Source organism: Balaenoptera ricei, chromosome 17, assembly GCF_028023285.1.
Source record: "Balaenoptera ricei isolate mBalRic1 chromosome 17, mBalRic1.hap2, whole genome shotgun sequence".
Taxonomy (NCBI): domain Eukaryota; kingdom Metazoa; phylum Chordata; class Mammalia; order Artiodactyla; family Balaenopteridae; genus Balaenoptera; species Balaenoptera ricei.
In genome coordinates this window covers 34,189,698-34,197,134 of record NC_082655.1, presented here as the reverse complement: position 1 = coordinate 34,197,134, position 7,437 = coordinate 34,189,698, and the positions used below count along the sequence as shown (strand labels likewise).

The following is a 7,437-nucleotide window of genomic DNA, read 5'->3' as shown; positions in this document are numbered from 1 at the left end:
CCCACCTGTGCCTGTGCCCACCTCAGTGGATTCAATATTTATTAAATTGCCAGTTTAAGTGAACTAGCTACAAAAGTAATGAGTATGAGTGTCTAAGAATATAACTGTTAGATATTATGGCAGGCAGTCGCTAAAATGGCCTCCAATAATCCTGCCCCCTAGTAGTCACACCCTTATGTAACCCTTTCCCCTTGACCCTTGACTTGTTTCTAATGAATAGAATTTGGCAAAAATGATGAGACGTTACCTCTGAGATTCGGTTGTATGAGACCGGGGCCCTCTCTCATTCACTCACTTTCAGAGAGAAGACAGCTGCCATGTTCTAAGTGCCCGTATGGAGAAGCTTACGTGGTAAGATACCAATGTCTCCAGCCAACAGCCAGGGACCGGAGGCTGCTTCCAAGCTCACTCAAAGCTTGGAAGCAGATCCCCCAACCACACCCGACCCCGACCCTGGCAAGCCTTGATATGACTGCCGTCTGAGACCCAGAGAAGGTCAATAAATTGTCAAGTTCCTATAGCTAACAAATAGCAAAGCCAAAATTCCTGTCTCTTTTCTGCCTCTTGATTCAATTCTCTGCTGTCTCCTCCTATGGCTTTTCTCCTCTTCTCACTGTTTCCTCTCCCTTGGATAATTCATCCATTCCTACAGTTATTTGACAAGACGATGCCTATGACTCCAAAACGGATATCACTAGTTTTGATCTGTCGTTGAAGTACAGCTCTGAATGGCCAACTGCCTCTAGGACATCTCTTCTAGGATGTCCTGTGTTATCTCAAATTCAAGATTTCTTTATCTATATAACATGATCCTTAGTTGTTCCACATGGTTAGATGCAAAGTCTCACTTAGCTGTAAGACTCAAATGAATCTCGGTCCCAAACTAAATTCATCACTGTCCACTCCTTCCCCCTAAACTGATCCTCCTCTTTCAGGGCTCCCCTGCCCATGCTTGATATAACTCTCAGCCAGGTTCAAATTTTTGAAAAATTTTAATCCCTTCTTTTCTTTATCTCTCCCACATAAAAACCAAGTTCCGTTTGTTTTTATTTTGAAATTATCATTTTTTCCCCTCCCTAGTCCAATCCTATACCACATCATGTTTGGATAGTTGCAAAATCTGTGGCAAGCCCAATTTTTCCTGCCCCAATCCACTTAGCATGGATATTTCTCATACTAATCTTCCTGAAATGCTGTTTTCATGTCCTTCCACTGGTAAAAACCCATAATGAAGCTTTGCTTCTTACAAATCATATCTTTTTTTTTTTTTTAACATCTGTATTGGAGTATAATTGCTTTACAATGGTGTGTTAGTTTCTGCTTTATAACAAAGTGAATCAGCTATATATATACATATATCCCCATATCTCCTCCCTCTTGTGTCTCCCTCCCACCCTCCCTACCCCACCCCTCTAGGTGGTCAAAAGTAGACTGCCTATTTTCTCTTCATTTTTTTGGTCTGGTGGGCTTTTACCTTCCTCCTTCATCTGCTGTGTGTTTCTCTGTCTTCTCATTTTCCTTAACTTACTGTGTTTGGGGTCTCCTTTTCGCAGGCTGCAGGTTCGTAGCTCCCGTTGTTTTTGGTGTCCGCCCCCAGTGGGTAAGGTTGGTTCAGTGGGTTGTGTAGGCTTCCTGGTGGAGGGGACCGGTGCCTGTGTTCTGGTGGTTGAGACTGGATCTTGTCTTTCTGGTGTGCAGGACTGCGTCCGGTGGTGTGTTTTGGGTTGTCTGTGACCTTATTATGATTTTAGGCAGCCTCTCTGCTAATGCGTGGGGTTGTGTTCCTGTCTTGCTAGTTGTTTGGCATAGGGTCTCCAGCACTGTAGCTTGCTGGTCGTTGAGTGCAGCTGGGTCTTAGCGCTGAGATGGAGATCTCTGGGAGAGCTTTCGCCATTTGATATTACGTGGAGCCGGGAGGTCTCTGGTGGACCAATGTGCTGAACTCGGCTCTCCCACCTCAGAGACACAGGCCTGACACCCGGCCGGAACACTAAGACCCTGTCAGCCACACGGCTGCTAGTGTTGGAGGGTCTCCTGCAGAGGCGGGGGGTGGCTGTGGCTCACCGTGGGGACAAGGACACTGGCAGCAGAAGTTCTGGGAAGTACTCCTTGGCGTGAAGCCTCCCAGAGTCCACCCACAAGTCATGTCTTGACTCCTCTGCTGGCTTATAAGGCTCTTCAGACCCCAGCCCCACCCTTGGGAGCCAGCCTTCTAAACCCCCATACAAACCTTCAGCTTCGGTTTGTCTGGTTTGCTCGTGGACCCTCGAGTTATCCATGATCGAGTTATCCATGATCGTGTCTGCCTCAGGGACTTTGTACTGCTGTTTTATTGTCTACCCAGATTCTACTGTCCAAAGTCCCAGCTGAAGTCCAATATCCTGTTTGGATCCCAGGAGGCCTGTCCCACTGTTACTAAACTTGACATCACAGGTCTTTCTGGGCCTTTAAGGCCACTATGACTCACTGAACTACCCTATTCCCATCCCATATAAGTGCCAAAATGTGAATGCCTCTGGTCATCCATCTTATCCTGCACACTGGTCCCCAAACTGCCCTGTGCCTTCCCACACGCATTCCCCAGCTGCTCCTTTCCTTCTCACACTTTTCTGTTTTCTCTGGAACCCCCATTTCATGGTGAACAAATCCTTCCACATCCCCAGTCTGTCTCCTATTCCTTGCCTTAACTGAAACCTGGCTATCGTCTTGAATTGAGGGGTGTTTACTCTAACAAGCCTCACATACTTCAGGGTTGGAAGGCAGGATTGGCCATTTCCCAGCCCCACAATATTACTGCCAGACCATTACTCTGAAAATAAATAGGAGATTAAGTCAGCTGGCCTGCCCACGCCCTATCCATGCCTGTATCATCTGACACCTTGCTGCCACTCCCACGACAATTAAAAAAAAAGGCACTTAGGTCATTGTCCTCCTTTCCTAAATTAAAGTTCCTGTATTATAGCTTTAAAACAACTTTCATTATTCTTTCTCCTTAAAAAGATACTATAGTAATAAAATTCCCCTATAATCTCAGCTATCCCCACCCCACTCCAGTGATGGCCACCATCCCTAACTGGACATGTATCCTTCTGAAGTTGCAGTCTTGAATCTCCTTGTGAAGTCAGTGTTTTTGGAGATAAGGTTTGGGTCACCTTAGCTGTTTTTACTGCTCAAATCCAGGGGCCCTCACCTGTCCTAAACTATTCAGTATTGGAGTCTTCAATCCCAATATTCCTCCCTCTGATCGCAACCTCCTTTACCTTCCAGCAGCCTCATGCCATCCCCATACCTGCTCTTCAGGTATAATTGCCCAATTTTTTTTTTTTAAATCAAGCTGAAATTCACAAAATGTATAATTAACCATTTTAAAGTATAAATTCTGTGACATTTAGTGCATTCGAAATGCTGTGTAAATACCACCCAATCTGCAGATTCAAACGTGATTGCTATCAAAATCTCAATGGCTTTTTTTGCAGAAATAGAAAAACCCATCCTAAAATTCAAATGGAATCTCAAGAGAATAGCCAAAACAACCTTGAAAAAGAACAAAATCGGAAGACTCACACTTCTTAATTTCAAAACTTACTACAAAGGTGTAGTAATCAAAACAATATGGTACTGTCATAGGACAGACGTATAGGCCAATGGAAGCTAATAGAGAGCCCAGAAATAAACCCTGAATATACGGTCAAATGCTTTTTAACAAAGGTGCTAAGACCATTCAATGAGGAAAAGACAGTCTTTTTAACAAACGGTGCTGGGAAAACTGTATATCCACATGCAAAAGAATGAAGTTGGACCTTACTTTACGTCATATACAAAAATCAGCTCAAGCTCTCTCTGCCAGCCGTTCAAGATGCCGAAGGGAAAGAAGGCCCAGGGCAGGAAGGTGGCCCAGGGCAGGAAGGTGGCCCAGGCCCCTGCTGCCGTGAAGAAGCAGGAGGCCAAGAAGGTGATCAATCCCCTGTTTGAAAAAAGGCCCAAGAATTTTGGCATTGGACAGGACATCCAGCCCAAAAGGGACCTCACCCACTTCGTTAAACGGCCCCGCTATAGCCGGCTGCAGTGGCAAATCCTCTATAAGCAGCTGAAAGTGCCTCCTGCGATTAACCAATTCACCCAGGCCTTGGATTGCCAAACAGCTACTCACCCGCTTAAGCTGGCCCAGAAGTACAGACCAGAGATGAAGCAAGAAGCAGAGGTTGCTGGCCTGAGCTGAGAAGAAAGCTGAGGGCAAAGGGGATGTCCCCACCAAGAGGCCACCTGTCCTTCAAGCAGGGGTTAATACTGTCCCCACCTTGGTGGAGAACAAGAAGGCTCAGCTGGTGGTGATTGTACATGACATGGATCCCATTGAGCTGGTGGTCTTCCTGCCTGCCCTGTGCTGTAAGATAGGGGATCCCTACTGCATCACCAAGGGGATGGCCAGGCTGGGACATGTGGTCCACAGGAAGACCTGCACCACCATTGCCTTCACACAAGTCAACTCAGAAGACAAAGGGGCTCTGGCTAAGCTAGTGGAAGCCATCAGGACTGATTATGATGATGATATGACAACATCTGCCGTCACTGGGGAAGCAACATCCTTGGTCCAAAATCAGGGGCTCGCATTGCCAACCTGGAAAAGGCAAAGGCCAAAGAGCTGCCTACCAAACTGGCCAGCTGAGTGTACACTATTGAGTTTTCTGTACACAAAAGTAATAAAAATTCTTTGGCCAAAAATAAACCCAAACAAACAAAGAAAAATTAACTCAAATGGGAATTCCCCAGAGGTCCAGTGGTTAGGACTCAGCGCTTTCACTGCGGGGTCCTGGGTTCAATCCCTGGTCAGGGAACTCAGATCCTGCAAGCCACGTGGCGCAGCCAAATAAAACAAAATAAAATAAAATAAAATAGTATATATGAGCTATGTATTATATGCACACACACAGAGACTGTAAACTTCATGAGATTTGGGGCTGTATCTCACCCCAAACATTTTTTCCCACAGGTCTGGTACACCACAGTCTTGTCCCACAGGAAGTTTTCAATATATATTTTTAATTAAATGAATGAAGGAGAGAGAAAGAATACTCTGTTTAATTCTTCCATTATCACCAGCATTATTTTTCTAAAATTCAGAGGCAATCAGGCCATTTTTGGCCCAGAATTCTTGCATGACTTCCCTCCCAGTGCCTCCGGAGTCGAGTGTGGACTCGTTACCTGGCAGGCAACCTCCCTCCCTCTGCTCTCTGCCATCCTCTCCACCCCATCCTCATCACGGTACAATGGAGGGAATGGCTTTGGCCTTTGTGCACTTGGTAAAATAGGGGCAATCGACACCACCTCAAGGATTGCTGAAACTATTAAATGCGGTGACATCTGAAAATGTCCGGCATATACTTGAGACCAGTCAATTCATGCTGGTTTCTTTTTCTCCCTCCTGCACCCTGCTCTTCAGCCACATTGTAGTTTTTGCTGTCTCAGAGCACACACATAGTTTCATTCCTCCAAGTTTTTGCTTATCCTTTTCCCACTGCTTCACATATGTCCTCCTGGTCACGCTATAAAAATTTCATGAAAACTTCAAGACATATCTCAAAGTGCATTTACTCAGTGAAAGTTTTCTTACTCCCCCAGGAGATTTAAAATTGTCTGGGGGCTTCCCTGGTGGCACAGTGGTTAAGAGTCTGCCTGCCAATGCAGGGGATATCTGTTCGAGCCCTGGTCCGGGAGGATCTCACATGCCGCGGAGCAACTAAGCCTGTGCGCCACAACTACTGAGCCTGTGTGCCACAACTACTGAAGCCCGCGTGCCTAGAGCCCATGCTCTGCAACAAGAGAAGCCACGGCAATGAGAAGCCTGCGCACCTCAATGAAGAGTGGCCCCTGCTCGCCGCAACTAGAGAAAGCCCGCGCACAGCAACGAAGACCCAACGCAGCCAATAAATAAATAAATAAAATAAATTTATGTATTTAAAAAAAAGCTGTCTGGGAGGAAGAAAAGCTTACCTCTACCCTTCTAGGTTCTCTGGCTGGTCTAAGAATGAAATTGATGTAAGACTGATGAACAGGAGAGAATCAAATTTTAATCTGTGCATACGGAAACCCTACATACATGAGAGGTTCAGAGACAGAAAGATAAAATGAGGCATATATGCCATCCTGAGCTAAGGAATGGGATCGGGGCCTGGAACTTCCCAGGACAGGAAGGCAATTTCAGAATGATAAGAAGAGCAGATGGCTGGGAATTAGATGTTTACTCTGCCATGTAGATGGCGCTGCTTAGATAAAATTTATTTCTGGTAATAACTCTTTTTCTGGGAAAAATCCCCAATTTTAATTCTTCCAGGTAGTTAAGGGAGGGGCAGTAGTTTCTCTTGAGCCTACAGGGTCTCCATTGCCTTTAGCACAAAAGAATCCACATGCCAAATTAGCACACCTTAGGGAGGCCTGTTCTTAACCCTTACAATCCTTTTTAAAGCTTTCATGTAATTTTGTAAGTTTCTTAAAAGTTTTCTTTTTTTAAAATATTTATTCATTTATTTATTTGTTTCTTTATTTTTGGCTGCATTGGGTCTGCATTGCTGAGCGCAGGCTTTCTCTAGTTGCAGCGAGCGGGGGCTACTCTTCGTTGCGGTGCGCAGACTTCTCGTTGCAGTGGCTTCTCTTGTTGCCGAGCACGGGCTCTAGGCACACGGGCTTCAGTAGTTGTGGAGCATGGTCTCAGTAGTTGTGGCTCGTGGGCTCTAGAGCGCAGGCTCAGTAGCTGTGGCGCACGGGCTTAGTTGCTCCAAGGCATGTGGGATCTTCCCGGACCAGGGCTCGAAGCCGTGTCCCCTGCATTGGCAGGCGGATTCTTAACCACTGTGCCACCAGGGAAGCCCCAGTTTCTTAAAAGTTTTCTAAGAAACTTTCATAGAATTGTCTTGTATTATAATTATTTGTGGGCATATCTTATGGGCATATATGTCTTATCTTCAGAGCCCAACACAATATTTATTAAATTGAATTTTTTTTTTTTTTTTGGCCATGCTTTAAGGCTTGTGGGATCTTAGTTCCCTGACCAGGGATTGAACCCTGGTCCCTCAGCAGTGAAAGCATGGAGCCCTAACCACTGGACTGCCAGGGAGTTCCATTGAATTGAATTTTTTTGACCAGGAAATTTGGGGCTTAGATTTCATAAATGAAATACATCATAAAGTCTTTCCAAGTACAGTCTCCCTATAAATACCTTCTCTCTTTATGTGATAACATCCAGCCTGGCAATTTAGCACCCTTGCCACCCACAGCTCTCTGGAAGATATAGCTACACAAGACAGTGTAAGATAATGTGACTTCTAGGGATGGGCGGTGGAGGTGATGGGGGCGGGGAAACGCACAGCTGATTGGACCAGGGGTGAGCACACACCTGACCCAGCAAGAACCAATCATTTGCTCAGAAACGACTTGTGTGGC

At 45.6% G+C, this 7,437-nt stretch overlaps 1 pseudogene; it reads left to right on the top strand.

The window, feature by feature from the left end:
* Nucleotides 1–3,856: 3,856 nt before the first annotated feature.
* LOC132351720 (large ribosomal subunit protein eL8-like) lies at nt 3,857–4,666 on the top strand (annotated as a pseudogene).
* The last annotated feature ends 2,771 nt before the right edge of the window (nt 4,667–7,437 follow it).